General features: G+C 53.6%; 1 protein-coding gene across 10 annotated transcripts in view; it reads right to left on the bottom strand.

Moving 5' to 3' along the window:
* Positions 1–15,994, bottom strand: part of ARHGEF10L (Rho guanine nucleotide exchange factor 10 like) — a 148,339-nt gene extending 132,345 nt beyond the window's left edge. For 2 of the 10 annotated variants that reach the window (XM_036353074.1, XM_036353083.1), the window contains exon 1: positions 15,465–15,994. The gene's annotated coding sequence lies outside the window, so the exon portion shown is untranslated. The remainder of the gene's footprint in view (positions 1–15,464) is intronic. The other 8 variants (XM_036353080.1, XM_036353081.1, XM_036353082.1 and 5 more) reach the window with 5 other exon arrangements.
* Between the last annotated feature and the right edge of the window lie 1,227 nt (positions 15,995–17,221).

The following is a 17,221-nucleotide window of genomic DNA, read 5'->3' as shown; positions in this document are numbered from 1 at the left end:
CAAGGAAGTGGTGGAAGGCAGATCCTAGCACCTCCCTCCTTCCAGCCTCTAAAGCTGCCAAAATCGCTAGCTACTCCCTCCCAGAATTCCAAAGAGGGCCTGCGGATATGATGCAATTAATTAGACTTATCAGGCCATTAATTAAGATGATCCCCGGAGTTATTAAACACTGCCCTGCTACCTCTCAATTTACAGTGCAATTCACACTCAGGCTTATCAGCAATTACTCCTGGGTTGATAATAAGGATTCTATAGACTCCAGAGGGCACAGGTGTATGCGGGCTGGAATCTTTGTCAGCCTGTGTTCGTCCATTCATGCAGCCAGCAAAAACATTATTTTTTAAACTACTCCCTATGTGTCAGGCACCAGCCTTGGGGGCTAGGCATGAAACAAGGAACCAGGCAGACCCCAGCCCTGCCCCCTCGGTTCTCAGAGGCCAGGAGGAGACACACAGAAACAGGCCACTGCAGTGTGCTGAGACAAGCCACCCTCGGGCCACCCTCTCTGAAGCCACCTTATTCATGGGTTGGTTTGTTCATTGTCCAGCGCCACACTAGAACATAAGCCCCATCGAGCCTGTCATAAGACTTGTTCATTGGCGCTGTGGGAAGCCCCAGGCCTACAGCAACCCTGGGCTTATAGTAATTGGCCAGTAAGTATTAGTTGAGCACTCACTACGTTCCGGACATCATTCTAGGCGCAGGAGACACCAGTGAACAAACCAGGCTTGGTCCTTGCCCTGCTGGAGCTTCCATTCCAGGGGTGAATGAACGGTGGCTATGACCGCAGAGAGGGAAGTTTCTGGAATGCTAGCAAAGCAGCAAGGGCATCTCTAGATGTCCATTGGGTGACCGGGGCTCATTGAACCTTGCACCAGAATTTAGATATTCTGAACCTGCATTCGCAGCCTTGCAGACCTGCTCCTACCCCCCTCCCGGGCCTTCTAGTTTTCCTCCTGGGCCTGAGCCCTCCTGAGCCCTCCAGGCTGAATGCCGCCCCTCTTTGGTTGCAGGAGGCTCACCCTCCCTCCCAGGAACATCAGAAGCCCTAGCATGCCCAGGAGGCACCCCCGACATGGCCTTCGCTCCCTGATTTGAAATCTCTCCAGTTTGAGGGCAGCTATGATCCAGGCTTGAGGACAGGGGCCATCCCCCAGGCCCCCAGAGCCCAGCCCAGGTTGGGATCATGAGAGAATCAAAATAGATTTCAGTGGACACCCTCAAACCCTTAGCAGTAGAACCCTCGGGATCCAGGGTTGCAACCCGCCAGCTCATAGACCAATGGAGCTGCAGAAGCATTTTGCCTCACCCATAGTGGTGGTGGTGGTGTTGTTGTTAATTAGTTACCAACATTTAACAGTTAGGAGATTTCCCATAGAAAGCCAGATTGCTGGCTTCTCTTAACAAATCTGAAGATCTGGTGATGCCAGGCCCCCGTTCCCACGTGGTCACCCTCTGCAGGCCCCAGGGAACCTGGCTCCTTGCCAGAGCTATGCCCTCTGCTTGCCTCTGTCCCTCCCAGCCCTGTATAACCCATCTGACTTGGAGGCCTCTCCTCTGTGAATTAGTGTTTTTACTGCACTTTCCACTCTACATTGTACTTTTAGGAGAAAGAAACACATACTTGAGAATAAATAAGCCTGCAGCCCTAACCTACCAGGCTGGCCCCAGGCCTCAGGCCAGGCCAAATTCTCCAACATTCTTTTCTTTTCTTTTTAAATCTTCCCCCCGCCCCCCAGAGGAAAGAAGAGGGAGAGAGAGATAGAGACATCAATGATGAGAGAGAATCATCTATCAGCTGCCTCCTGCACGCCCCACACTGGAGATCGAGCCTGCAACCCTGGCATGTGCCCTGACCAGGAATCAAACCATGACCTCCTGGTTCATAGGTGGATGCTCAACCACTAAGCTACACTGACCACGCTCTCCTACATTCTTGATCTCTTCACCATTGCCCTCTCCTGACACACACACACCCCTTCTCGCTCGCCTCCCCAGCTTCACATTTTATGCTCCACAGCACAAATGAATGTGCAAGGTGTTTGGCTGGGCCTTTGCCCATACTGTTCCCTCTGCTGCCATCCCCCAGACACTGTGGCCACCTGCTTTTTGCTGCTCTCAATGTAAACGATACCTTCTCAAGAATCTCTTTTCTAGTGCCCCAGAGTCGACTCTGGGGCTCCCACGTGTCCCGTGCTCCCCGCATCAGTGTACCCATCCTACCGTGTTGTGCGGTGTATTTGCCCCATGTCTCCTCCCAGTCTGTGCATCCTGGGAGCTGGGACTCGGCTGTCATTCTCACTGGAATCCCCAACACCTGGGACAGAGCCTGGTCGAGCATAGGCAGGAGACAAATATTTGCTAAATAGATGAATTAATGGGTTTCAATCGCCACAAAAGGAACAAAAAGAATTTCTGGGAACATTTCCATGTCCCGGAACATTCCATGAACCAGAATTTCCCACTCCCTGAGGGTTCTGGTGAGGACAGGATTTACTGTGCAAGCATCATCATGAATGGCACCGCCGAGTGGGACTGGGGCTCTGCTCTCCCTTATCTCCGCCGACCTGAGAAAGAGGGGGGCAGTGCAGGTGGTGCTTCCACTGGCCAGAGAGGCTAGGTGACTTGCCCACGGTTGCCTAGCGAGCTGGTGGCAAAGTCAAGATGGAAACCCAGGCCCGGCCGGCGTGGCTCAGTGGTTGAGCGTCCACCTATGAACCAGGAGGTCATGGGTTGATTCCCGGTCAGGGCTCCATCGCCAGTGTGGGGCATGCAGGAGGCAGCCGATCAATGGTTCTCTCTCATTGATGTTTCTATCTCTCTCTCCCTTCCAAAAATTTTAAAAAAAAAAAGTAAAGAAAAAGATGGAAACCCAGGGCTGCTGCCTTGCCTCCCAGCCCGGCCCCCTTCCACTGGCCTGGGTCCAAAGAAGTCAAAAAGGACGTGGATGGATGGAGCAGTGGACTTCCTAGGCCCAGATGCCACCCTCACACGGGCAGTACAAACGGAAAGCGGGCAGGAAACGGTCAGTCCTCCACACTTACTGTATCATCAAAGCCATCATGAGCAGGCTCTCATCTGAGAGGGGCTGGATCACATCTTGATTATACATTCTGTCTAACCAAGATGAAGCCCTCTTCGCCTACCCTCCTGGCCCTGTAAGTAGGATGGGCACTTGGAAGGGGCTGGGATGCCACTGAGCAACCTTCTAAGCCTCTCAGATTCCTTACAACCCAAGACCTGCATCTGCAGGGAGCAAGCCACGGTCCAGGCACAGGTCACAGTTGGAGGTGGTTGCAGGGGCTCAGGTGGGAGAGAAACTTGACTTTTCTGAGCTACTATTTTATGGGCCTTGGTGTCGGGGAGAGGCCGGTCTGAGCAATTCATTCTCTTGGGGATGTAATCTCAACGTTTTCCCAAGACAACCCTGGGACGGGTGGACAGCGCATGTCCGGTGGGCTGGACATGGACACAGGACAGGGCTCCGGGCCTGATTGCTCATGAGCTCCCTGTAGGACCCTGAGAACAGCCCTCAACCTCTTTCATTTCATTTTTTTTCCCCAGAGAGGAAAGGAGAGGGAGAGAGAGATAGAAACCTCAATGATGAGAGAATCATCTCTCTGTAAAGTAGTTAACAATACTCCTGTTGCTCTCTTCGAACTCACAGATTTTGAAGGATCAATCCAGTATCATCGAACAGAGATTTTTTTCAACTTCTCACTGACAAAATTAAATAAATATGCTATTTGATACTATATTATCATAAATAGTCATAACTACTATTTATGAGAGGCAATCTAGTACAGTCATGGTCAAGAGTTCAAACTCTCAGGATTCTCACTGTTAGGAAGGGAATTATTAATATGGAAAAGAAGAGGATAGAATGAACCCTGTGGTGTTGAAAGTACTGGTATGAGTTCATAGCTCTGTCCACCAAGAGGACCTGGGAGCAGGAATATCCCAATAGCAATGAGCACACCTAGCAACTAGATCATTGTTTCAAAATATCATTCTCTACTCACAGGAACCAGAACACCTTGGAGAAATGGCTGATTCTGGGGGGGAAATAGGTTGAGTCTGAAACATATTGTGCCAGAAATTAATAAATTGCTCAAGCCCAGCCAGCATAGCTCAGTGGTTGAGCATCAACTTATGAACCAGAAAGTCACGGTTTGATTCCCAGTCAGGGCATATGCCTGGGTTGCAGGCTTGATCCCCAGTCTGGGTTGTGTAGGAGGCAGCCAATCAATGATTCTCTCTCATCATTGATGTTCCTCTCTCTCCCTCCCTCTTTCTTCCTCTCTGAAAACAATAAAAATCTATTTAAAACAATAATAAATTGCTCAAGAAGTGATGGGAACATAGCAAAAGGACACAGAGACCAGCTCAAAGAGGCTCTGAATAGCCAAACTGCGGGGAACTTGCATCCAAATAAATAGTAATTGTACGGATTTATATTCCATTGAATACAATAGCAAACCAAGAGTCCATACGAATGGAAATAGATAAATGAATGAATGGAAAGTTAGGAATGGCTATTTGCATAGCCTCAAAGTACTTCCCCACAAAATGCTTTCTAATTATAAGGGGAAAAGAGCAACTCTACAGGAGACACCTCCTCACCCAAGCGATCAAACCAGGTTGGACCAGTTGTGGGATATTTGACATCACGAATCCCGTGATGTGATGGGCTGAGAAACACAACAGCCTCACTTCATGCTACTCCCGCCCAAGACGCACAACTCACATAGTTGTGAGCAAACGTCAAACACACCCAACCTGAGGGACATTCCTCTAATTGTCTTCTGAAAGGCCAAGGTCACAGAAGCCAAGGAAAGACTGAGGAACTTCTCCAGGTTGAAGGAAACTGAAGAGACGCAACAGCTAAATGCCACAGGCGGTTCTGAAGCTCCACCCTTTCCTACAAAGGGCCTTATTGGGACACTAGTTTCCTGGTATTGATGGCTGCATCATGGTGGTGTAGGACCTTGTCCTTGTGTGTGGGAAATGCACACTAAAGTGTCCAGAGGTAAGAAACATCATCAGTGGTTGCCTCAGAAGGAAAAAGCCCTACTGGCAACTGTTCTGTAAGTTTGAAGCTATTTCTAAAGCCAGCTGCCTGTGGTGATCTAGAACAAGTTGTTTGATGCTCTGAGCCTCAGTTTATCATCTGTATAGTAGCAGTGGGTGAAAGTAATACCTGCTTCATACGGTTGTTTAGAGAATTAAATGAGATAATATTTGATAGTATTTGGAACAGAACTGGGTTCATATACATATTTCAAAATTTTGAAGAGCTGTATAATTTTTCTTTTTCTTCATGCTATTACCATCCCCAGGACAAGTGGAAGGGTATGAATAAGGTGGCACACCCCAGTGCCAAAGGGACCAGGTAGCGGGTAAACATGTGGGAAGCAGGATGAATGTGTGTGACAACTGACACAGATTTCAGGATTGGGGACACCACAGGGAGAGGGGACCCCCCGGAGGCCTGGAAAGTTCATGCCCCTGGAAAGGGGGCAGTCACCACCCAGTCCTAATAAAAGCATCACTATGCCCCATGTCTCCAGAGCTTTCCCTTTCCCCCAAACCAGAAACCCAGATTTCTAAGTGAAATCCCCCCTTTTGTTTAAGTCTTGCCTTTTTAAAAACTGTCTTCTTATTGACTTCAGAGAGGGGAAGGGAGAGAGAAATAGAAACATCAATGATGAGAAATATAATCCATCGGCTGCCTCCTGCACGCCCCCTACTGGGGAATGAGCCTGCAACCCAGGCATGTGCCCTGACCGGGAATCCAACCGTGACCTCCTGGTTCATAGGCCGACGCTCAACCACTGAGCCACACCAGCCGGCCTTCTGATTGTTAATATTGATAACTATTTCCAATTTTAAGTGGGCTAGTAATTTGTGAGCCAAACAGGCCCCAAGTGCCAGCACCAGGCAGCGTTCCGAAAGCTTGTCCCAGACGTTTAGAAACGCGGGACCGCCCCTGTGGGTTGACGGGAAAAGCACCAAACCACAACGCAGGGTTCTTCTGATGGAGCCTCCGGCCAGGATGTGTACAACCCCACGTGCCACGGTGGCCCACTCCTCCCCAGCACGGCTGATTGGACAACAGGGTGAACACCTGACAGCCAATCAGCTTGCTTCTTCCAGGAACTTGGAATTGCAGAGCTGAGAGGCTGGGTGGGTCAAATGCCCATGGACGCTGAGCCTGAACCCTCACACAGGACTGGGGCCAGCATCCAGGCTGCCACGAACCACAGCCAAGTTCAAGCTGAGGTTCTGGGGGATCAGAAATGCCAGAGGAAAGACAAAAGAACGAAAGCAAGCAGGCGTACGGAGTAAGGTGGGAGAAAAAGACAGGGAGGCGGAGACCGCGCAGCCCTGGGAGGCATTCGCAGCAGTGATGGCAAACGCTTCGAATGCACTCTCTCCACACGTGCTGTTTAACCTCTGTGCATCCATTGACTCATTGAATCCTCACAGAACCCCCATAAAGTAGGTACTGCTATCAGGTTTTACGGGAGGAAGCTGAGGCACAAAGACATCCTGTCCTAGCCTTGAGTGTCCATCCGCGTGTCCTGTTGTGTCCTTATGAGAGCCCCCACCCTTTACCTGTACTCACCTGCGTGGATTTTATTCCTGTGAGGAGAGGAGCGGGTCATTAATATTCAGGTAGTGCCCGCTGCCCGTGGCTACTGCTCTGTGCAGGGTGAGGAGGGATTCTGGGACCAATTAAGGCAACCCCGAACATCCTGCTCCAGCCTTCCTGTATCTCCCCAAATGGAAAATACGAAGGGTTTGTAAAGGGGAGGTTTCACAGCCTGGGGCCCCAAAGGCAGCTGCAAACACAGACCCCACAAGCCCCGTACGCCAGCCCAATCCACAGGAGGAACCCAGCCTCCTCCTCGGGGTCTGCGGCCTCCTCTTTGGGGGTCTGCAGCCTCCATGGGACACGCAGGCAGAGAGGCTTGCAGCTCTCTGTGAACCGAGGGAGGCTGGGTTTCTCTGCTTGGGGCCTGGCCAAGGAGCCAGAAAGGACAAGGAGGCAAGGTCTTCACTTCCTGGCATCAGGTTACTGCCCGTATCCAGGCTCGGGCTGCTAGGAGAAGCTCCGGGCATGAGAGCTGCTGGTCAGCTGACAGCAGACTTGTTCTGGAAGCTGCCATCAGGATGAAGAGAGTGTGGCACTGGCTGCTGACGGTGGGGAGCGGGGAAGGCTCCTGGGGGGCCAGGCTAAGCCTCCAGCCTTGCCAAGCAGACCAGGCTGGGGACTGGGGTTGAACAGAAGGCCTCAAGGAGGGAAGGCCCCGGGTCTGGGGATGGGAGGTGCTGAGCTGCCAGCCTGGGACTGCGGTGGCTGTAGCAGGAGGGCCTGGCCTATGCCTGCAGCCTGGCACCAGCCCCAGAAACCTTCAGCATCCCCTCCCGTTTCACCGCCCAGGGTTGGAAGGTTCCATAAGCTCCCTGATCTCTCAGATGAAAGACGCTTTCTAAGAGCCATAAAGCCCGTCCCCCACTCGGAACAATGGGCCCTTATCCCGCCTGTCCTTCACATAAACTCCCATTAGCAATGCACCAGAAGCTGCAGGCAGGAGCTTTATAGACTGGGTTTCTGGACCAGCCCCAGCGTTCATTAACATCCACTCCCTCACCCTCCATGGAGCCTGCAAAATCACTCCAGATTACAGAGTTCCACAGTGTGCTCGGCCTACAGGCCACCCCGCAAGGAAGCGGCCTTTGTCCTGGTTTATGAATAAAGAAGCAGACCCAGAGAGGTTAGGTGCTGGCCCAGGGTCACACAGCAGGAGAGTGGAGGAGGCGGGGTTGAAACCCCGAGTCCCAGCTCCTTCCCCCATACCACGTGGCCTCGGGTTATGAACACTCAGTCCTGCTGCGGAATTCAGGAGGTAAAGCCCAGTGATTTTCTTGGGTTTTCTCCTGGAACTAAGCATCTTCTGAGACCTCAGCGCCTTCGCCAGATGGTCCTGTTGACCTACCCAAGGTGCCAGCAGAGGGAGAGTGGGGAGGGCCCCTTCTGAAGGGAGAGCGCATCAGGCACGGGTGTAAAGGACCCCAGCCCCTTCCCTCGGGTGAAATCACAGTCCTTCACCGCATCTCACATTCACACTCCCAAAGCCGGTTCACCCCTTCCTCCTCTGAAGGCCGCCGTTGATGACAGCCCCCCTTCACTGAGCCACCGTTGATGACAGCCCCCCTTCACTGAGCCACCGTTGATGACAGCCCCCCTTCACTGAGCCACCGTTGATGACAGCCCCCCTTCACTGAGCCGCCGTTGATGACAGCCCCCCTTCACTGAGCCTTTACAGCACGCTGGCCCGTGCTTGTCATGCATGAATGCATGTCTTCTTGCAAGAATCTACAGAATGGCTGCTTTCAAGATCCCCTTTTGCAGAGAGAGGTAAGTAGCCTACCTAAGGCCACACAGCAAGTAAACAACACATTCCTCACTGTGTCTCCCCAAGCCTTCACACTGTGGGGTTCAGCAGACACTCCATTCCCCCAGCACAGGGGCTGTTCCCCACCTCTGCCTCCCTTGGTATCCTGACTCCCCTCAGATTCTGGGAGCTTTCCAGGTGGCCTACACCAGCCCCCACAAAGGCAGCTTATAGCCTTTGGATGAATGGATGGTTGGACAGATGGATGGACACACAAATGAATGGATGGAAGGATGGATGGATGCATGGGTGGATGGATGGATAATGGATGGATGGATGGATGATGGATGAATGGATGGATGGTGGATGGATAATGGATAATGATGGATGGATGGATGGATGGATGGATGGATGGATGGATGATGGATGGATAATGGATAATGATGGATGGATGGATGGATGATGGATGGATGATGGATGGATAATGGATAATGATGGATGGATGGATGATGGATGAATGGATGGATGATGGATGGATAATGGATAATGATGGATGGATGGATGGATGGATGGATGGATGATGGATGGATAATGGATAATGATGGATGGATGATGGATGGATGATGGATGGATGATGGATGGATAATGGATAATGATGGATGGATGGATGGATGGATGGATGGATGGATGATGGATGGATAATGGATAATGATGGATGGATGGATGGATAATGGATGGATGATGGATGGATGATGGATGGATAATGGATAATGATGGATGGATGGATGATGGATGAATGGATGGATGATGGATGGATAATGGATAATGATGGATGGATGGATGGATGGATGGATGGATGGATGATGGATGGATAATGGATAATGATGGATAGATAATGGATGGATGGATGGATGATGGATGGATAAATACAATAGAAAAATAAGAGGAAAAGAACTAGAAAACAATACATACCTTCTGTACTCCCAACCTCCCACCCCCTCAGTGAAGCAGGAGGAAGCTGGGAGCAGTTTCTCTGCTAATTGGGAAATCCCCTGGCCAAGATTCCAGGGAAAGCAGAGGAGAGTGTGCTGACTACTAGGGGAGGGGAAAAGAAGCGCCCTGGGGGAGATGGCTTTGAGACAGCTGAAAGTAAGCAGCATGGAGTCCCATCAAGCATTCCCCCTTCCAGAAGCCACCCCTCTGCCGTGAGTTTCATCTGCTCCATCCCAACCACATCTCTGAACTAGGGGGCAGCCACAAAATATGCCCAAGTAAATTCCCCGCCCTGTGCTGCCAGGACTGGGCCTAAGAACAGAGCTGTGCCAGGCCCTGGGGACCAGGCCCAGTCCATCCCCTGGGCACCATCTGCGAATTCTGGAGCAGCCACCAGGAGCCTTGAGCTTCAGGTGGCTTGTTCTCTAGTTAATTTAAAAGATCTCCTGCTTGACCCTGACCAGATAGCTCAGTGGGTTAGAGCATCGTCCCAGTGTGCCAAGGTTACAGGTTCCATCCCCAATCAAGGCACATGCAAGAATCAACAGCAAAGGCATAAGTAAGTGGAACAACAAATCAATGTTTCTCCCTCTCTTTCTCCTCTCCCTTCCTTTCTCTAAACGCAATCAATAAATTAAAACAAATTTTTAACTAAAAAAATAAAAAATCTCACGCTGATCCTCAAAGTCCCATACCTCGTGATTTCTGATCATCAGCTTGAGCCCGCCAGCTAGATCTGAGGTCAGATCAGTGTGAAGCAGGCTGTCCTCCTCCCCACTCACCCCTGCAGAGCCCTGGGCTTCCGCAAGACACAGCGGCAAAGAAACCCAGCGGTCCCAGGAGAGCGGGCATTGCAACATGGGGGCAGCTTCGCCGTGTTAAAGGGGAAGAGGAGAGACTATAAAGCCCAGAATCATTCCTACCACCTGGAGACCTCCGCTCCTCTGCAGGGACATGGCATTGAGGTCCTGGACGGTGGGTGAGGCGTCCTGACAGCCAAAGGCCTTACCTACTAGTATTTGCCAGAAGCGAGAGATTGGGATGGCACCGGCCCTTTTTCTGAGCACTTACTATGTGCCAGGCCAGGTGCTCTGCAGGGTTAATGCATAGCCTTCATCACACCTTAGTGAGCTTGGTATTAATATCTTCCTTTCCAGTTACATAACCAAGACCAAGTTAATTCCCCCAAGTTCACATGGTCAGAAGGGACAGAGCTGGGGTTTGACCCCTAGTCTGACCCCAAAGGCCATGCTTTCTCCACGGACAGCGAGGTGAAAAGTCCCCAGGACGGCTCTCCCCCGCAGTTGGGCAAACATGGGCATCCCGAGTTTATCCCAAAATTGGCCAGGCAGAATCGGAGCAGTTTTTATGGAGACCAATCCAGCCTTCGCCAGTTCCCATGTAGCAGAAGCAAACGCAGCCTCCCACACATTCCTCAGCTTAGCGGGAAGGCGGGGGAGGTGGCGGCGAGCCCAGAGGGCAATTCAGAGACTTTCAGAGCTGGACAGGCCCTTAGCCATGACCCAAGCCACCCCTTCTCCTCTCACAGAGGGGGAAACTGAGGCCTGGGGAAGGCAAAGGATTTGCTCAGGGCCACACAGGGTGAGGGATGGAATGAGATCGAGGCAGCCTCCTGGCTCGAAGCCCGGGGTCTCCTCCTCCACCCCAGCCTGTCTCAGACAAGCCAGGACACCAGAGCCCCTTCTATCAGATCCAATGAACAGTTATCAGATGTCATTATGCCTCTGCTCAGCAGGAGAGCCAGGGAGAAGGGTCACCCGTTGCCTCCCTGCGTCCGCCGAGTGGGTTGACTGGAGCAGGAGCAGGGGCTGGGCCCCTGTGGCCAGGAGAACCCCCAGTTCCTGGCCCCTTAGAACAAGGACTGCCTCTGTCCTCCAGACAAGGAAGGGTGGGGGAGGGCCACGTGGGAAGAGGCCTGAGTGGGGAGCTAGGGGCTCACTTGGTGGCAGTGCCCCCCCTGCCTTCCACCGACCTGCTGAGCTGCTGGGAACTTGCTCCCATGAGTCTGCCCTTGAATCCGAAGAGTGGGTGTCCCCAGACCCACTCACTGCTCCGAGCCTGGGTCCCTGAGAGACCCCCATCCCCGGGACCTGTCTGGTCTCGGTGGGAGGGTACTCACTTCTGGGAACACACAGACCGGGTTCAAGTCCCTGCTTCCCCGCCTACCGGTCCTGGGACCTCGCCTCTCTGGGTCTCAGCCCCCTGCTCCAGAGCCAGCCTGTGCTCCCAGCTCCCCAGGGCTGTGGGGATTAACTGTCGAGGCCGTCCCAGGCACAGAGGGGCCGGAGACGCTGCCTGGGGAGTTAACTCTCTTCATACTAACTTCCAGCCATGACGGTGATTCACAGCCCTCGGGAGAACAGCCCGTGTCCCCAGGCTGAGTGGCCTATCCACATCTCTTAGAAGCAACCAGATGCCCAGCCCAGCCCAGCCCGAGGCACTGAATGGGAAGGGCCTAAAACCCAGAGCCCACCACGCTGGGTCCTGGCCTTGGCTGCACCATGAGCTCAGCATCTGGGTTAGGATGGTGACTTTGGGTGATGTGAGCTTTCAACTTTCTTTTTTTTTCTTTTTAATATATTTTTTATTGATTTCAGAGAGGAAGAGAGAGGGAGAGAGAGATAGAAACATCAATGATGAAAGAGAATCATGGATCGGCTGCCTCCTGCATGCCCCACACTGGGGACCGAGCCCACAGCCCGGGCATGTGCCCTGACCAGGAATCGAACCGTGACCTCCTGGCTCATAGATCACTGCTCAACCACTGAGTCACGCCGGCTGGGCAGCTTTCAACTTTCTGACTGGTTATTTCAGTGCCACTGACCAGCTGTGTGACCCTGGACACGTGATCTCACCTCTCTGAGCCTCAGCCTCCTCACCTGTGAAGTGGGGTTGTCAGGAGGACGAGAGGGGCGATGGCACGCAGGATGCCTGGCTCGGAGCTTCAGGGAGCGAGTGCCCAATAAACAGCAATGGAGTTATGGCAGCAGCGCTACCAGGCGACATTGTCATGTCATTATTACCAGGAGAGGGAGAGGACAGGACACAATCGGGCCCCCGAAGGAGACACCAGGGACTCTTCCCACCTTCTAGGGGGCAGGGATGGGAATGGGGTCACCCCTGTGAAGACCCCAAAGTCTCACTCTCTGAGGAGACCCAGCCAGGAGGACTGCGGGCACACTCTCAGAGGACCTCAGCCCTTGGGGGCAGAAGATGGGTGGTGGTCCCCAGCTGTGCCTCAGGAGACCCTGCTGATTGGGAGGCCGAAAGCTGGGAAGGCACCCTCACCTCAGACACTTCGTCCCAGAGGTGCCAGGACCCCCCGGAGGAAAAGCCACCAAAAAAAGGGCCCAGAGTGTGGGGCACACTCCTAGGAACCGGGAGGGAGGGCCTGACTCCTGACTCCCTGCCATCTCTGAGCTGTGTGACCTCAAGCAGGTCACCTCACCTCTCTGAGCCTCCTTCCCTTAATTACGAGGATCATTACTATGGAATCACAACTCCTGCCCTGCCGGCTCCCCAGCCGGGGTGAGGCCCATCAGGACCACAGACACGCTCTGTAAACAGTGAAGCACCTTGAGCTGAGGCACTGCCCTTGTTACCGCCAAGGGCCCCTTCACAGCCCGGCAAGGCCAGGTGCGAGGTGTAGCGACGCAGAGGCAGCTCCAGGAGGTGATGATGGGAGAAGAGCTCAGGGCCAGCCCCTCCTGCTCCCTAGGCCGCGCCCACCCACACCTCCTGCCTCCTTTGCCGGGTTGGAGTCCCTGGAAACTCCTGAAGCCAGTGTCTGGGGTTGTCCTTCTGGGCTACTTGCTGTTAAGCCCCCTCCTGTCCCTCACCGCAGATCACCCTGCACGTCATTGACCCTTTGTCCTGCACCTGCCACCGGGGGCAAGTCAGGCAGGCCGTGGTCGGCCACGGAGCTGGAGCAGGTGAGAGGAGAAACGCTTCAAAGGTGACATCTGTGCCCCCAGCACCCTGGGAGGCCGGCCAGAGGTTACACACAGTCATCTAAACGTCTCCCTTACACCCGGCCGGCTGGCTCAGGGATTGAGCATCGCCCTATGAACTGGAGATCACGGTTCAAATCCCAGTCAGGGCACATGCCCGGGTGGTGGGCTTGATCCCCAGTGTGGGGCATGCAGGAGGCAGACAGACAATCAATGATTCGCCCTCATCATTGATGTTTCTATCTCTCTCTCCCTCTCCCTTCCTCCCTGAAATCAACAAAAATATATTTTTAAAAAAATAAAAATAGAAATAGAAATATAAGTGTTGCCAAAGCCGGTTTGGCTCAGCGGATAGAGCGTCGGCCTGCGGACTGAAAGGTCCCAGGTTCGATTCCGGTCAAGGGCATGTACCTGGGTTGCAGGCACTTCCCCAGTGGGGGATGTGCAGGAGGCAGCTGATCGATGTTTCTCTCTCATCGATGTTTCTAACTCTCTATCTCTCTCCCTTCCTCTCTGTAAAAAATCAATAAAATATATTTAAAAAAAAAAAATATATATATATATATATATATATATATATATATATATATATATATATATATATATATATAAATGTTCTCCTTTACAACCTCGGCCTCACCACGCCCAGCCGGACCCCTGCCCTGGTAAATCTTGTCTCCTGGCAGCAGTCACAGGAGGGGGCTAAGGATGTGGTCAGAGTCCAGAACCAGACTTGTCTGGTGTCAAATCTCAGCTCTCCTTTTCGAGCTGTGAATTCTTGAGTAAGTTGCTTACCCTCTCTGTGCCTGTTTCCTCAGCTAGAAACAAGAATCTATACTAATAAAAGGGTAACATGCTAATTAGACCAGATGTCTTCTGGACGTCCTTCCTGACAAAGCTGGGCCGGGCAAAGCTGCCCCGCCCCCCGTCCCAGTCCCAGGTGCCTGTGGCCAGCCAGAGGAGGGGAGCCTGTGTCCCGGGTGCGGGCTGAGGCTAGGTGGTTAGGGGCAATCAGGCAGGCAGGCAGAGGTGGTTAGGGGCAACCAGGCCGGCAGAGGTAATAGGGGTGATCAGGCAGGCAGGCAGGCAAGCGTTTAGGAGCCAGCAGTCCCGGATTGCGAGAGGGATGTCCTGGATTGGAGAGGGTGCAGGCCAGGCTGAGGGACCCCCACCCCTCCAGTGCACGAATTTTGTGCACTGGGCCTCTAGTGACCATAATAATACCTCACAGGGTGCCGGGAGAATTAAATGAGTGCTCTGTTAGCAAAGTGCCTGGCACAAAGCAAGCATCCAGCAAGCATACTATTCACCAAACATCGGCCGCACAAACAAGAAACACTGCCTCCAACAGCCGTGAGCTCGCCATCATCACAGACACTCAAGCCTCCACTGAACAGCCACGTGGGAGAGTCACAGGGCCAGGACTGCCTGGTGCCTTTAAAAGGCTTCCGAGTGTGAGGCCATAAAGTCGCGCCAGTGGAATCGTGGGCATTGCATTCCTCCTTCCCAACATGGGAAGAGGGCTACCAGGGTGGTGGGGGCAGGAACAGAGGAGCAGGCACGAAGGAGGCAGGAGCTCTGGGAGGGGAGGCCACAGCCCCCTCTTGCTCCCCGCCCCCACCGCCCCGCTCTGTCACCCATTCACAGTGTGACCTTGAGTTACCCCCCATATGCCAAGCCTCACTTTTCCCAGCTGCACAATGATGCCATTGAACTAGGTGTTCTTGAGGCCATATCAAGTGCAATCATCAAACTCTGTGACCCTAAGAAGGGGGTGGGGGGAAGCTCTCACCACACACACCCCTGAGAGGCTCCCTCTGCATCCTTCACCCCCACTTTGCTTTGACCTGCCCCACAGGTGGCCACAAGGGTCAGGGTCACATCTACTGAGGCTCCCAGCAGAGTTCCCTCCAACAAACCCCAGCACAAGGCGCCCCGAAGCCCCAGGCGGCAGCCCCGTCGCCGCCTGGGAAGGGGAAGGGTGTCCCTGGGCCAGGGTGTCAACAACGGAGAGACCCACCCCCATGCCCAGTGAGTGCCAAAGGCTCCTCCTCCAGCTCAGAGAGAAACAGAGATGTCTAAAAACCCAAAACCTGACCTGGATTCTGTGTGGTCCGATTCCAGCCGCGGGGTCCCCACTGGCAGGGAAGGTCCCAGCTGTCTCAGCAGCTGGCAAGGCAGGAAGGCGACGCACACCAGCTCTCCCTGTGGCGCTGTGTGTACAGGTGGGTGAGTCACTCACCTGCTAGACCAGCTGAGCTAGTGTGAATAAAGATGGGGACCTGCAAGGGGGGTGCAGGCAGAAAGGCTGAGCCCTGACAGCTGCCCGCTGGCCCAGGAAGGGGCACCGGGCCTGGGCACAGGGGAGCGTTGGAAGTTCAGCCATGGACCGGGACCAGGAGAAGGTGGAAAAGCACACCCTTTGACAGTGGAAAGTTCCGGGTTTGAATCCCTGCCCCTTCCAGCTGCATGGCCTCGCCTCTCCAAGCCTGTTCCCCTCTTGTTCCACTGGAGTAGACCCAATCTGACAAGCTCTGGTGAGAAGTGCACGAGGCTGTGGGAAAAGGGCCTGGAGTCCCAGCTCCTCCCGATAGACACTAGTCGTGGCCCTGACTCTCCTGTTCAGGAAAGCAGATGGCGCACTCGGGACAGGCCTGTGTGCCTTCCTAGTGTCAGTGTCGGTGGCCCCCAGATGTTAGCCAAACATCTGCGCTGATTAAGAGCACAGGCATCTCGCTCAGGCAGCTGTGGTCAGCTGGTTTGATGTTGTCCCGTGTGCCGAAACGTTGCCAGTTCTTTTCTGGGTCAGGGCACGTGCTGGGCTGCAGGCTCGATCCCCAGGAGGGCGTGTGCAGGAGGCACCTGATTGATGTTTCTCTCTCACATTGATGTTTTTCTCTCTCTCTAAAAATCAATAAAACATTAAAAACAACAACAAGAACTGAACTTGTTTTTAAAAACTAAGAGCACAAGTATCTGGACATCAGGATCAAGTCATTTAACCTCAAACACTTACTCTGCCCTGACCGTGCGCCCCTGAGGGCCCAGGATGGGGGTCTCCGTGGTAGAGCCCCTGCCCTCCAACACCCACACACGGATGCCTGCATCTCCTACGACGCCTGGCCTGGCCTGGGTCCTGCTCGCTTTCTGCTACAGGAAACCGACCATCAGGCCAAGGTCCTGGATCAGGGGTTGGCATGCTACGAACCTCGGGCCACATCCAACCCATCGCCTGTTTTTGTAAATAAAGTTTTATGAAAACACAACCACATCCACTTGCTTTGCAGAGACAAGGGCAGAACAGAGTGATGACAGAGGCTGTAGGGTCCGCAAAAGCCAAAAGTGCTTGCTGCCTGGCCTTCCAGAGAAAGGGGGCTGGTCCCTGGCGATGACACGTGACGCCGAGGACGGCAGTGATGATGCCAGTCTCGGCCTCTGTTTCTCGCAATCTCTTAGCCACTAAACACCTCTCCATGCAGCACCTCACACAAGCCTCACCACCAGGTCTCCCCCTTTTTGCAGCGAGGGAAACTGAGGCTCCGAGAGAGAAGGAACTTACCCGCGGTCACGCTGAGAGTCTGTGGCGGTGGATATTTTGAATTAAGGGCTGATGGAAACCCAAGCCTCTGGCTCCACGAGGGACCAAGGGCTTAGCAAGCCCCGGTGGGGCTGACAGCTCCGCAGCCCGGGGCAGTCAACACGCACCTGCAGCCCATCCCCGTCCGGGAGGCTCCCGGCTGGGTCCTGGCCCCCCTGGAAGGTGGGAACAGGTGGAGGAGAAGCAGCCCCTCCACCTGCAGGAGTGACAGCGGGGCGAGCTCTCCCTTTAAGAGGGCCCGGCCCAATTGGGAGGGA

This window comes from Myotis myotis, unplaced genomic scaffold, assembly GCF_014108235.1.
Source record: "Myotis myotis isolate mMyoMyo1 unplaced genomic scaffold, mMyoMyo1.p scaffold_m19_p_2, whole genome shotgun sequence".
NCBI classification, from domain to species: domain Eukaryota; kingdom Metazoa; phylum Chordata; class Mammalia; order Chiroptera; family Vespertilionidae; genus Myotis; species Myotis myotis.
This window is presented reverse-complemented; position numbering and strand designations above follow the sequence as displayed.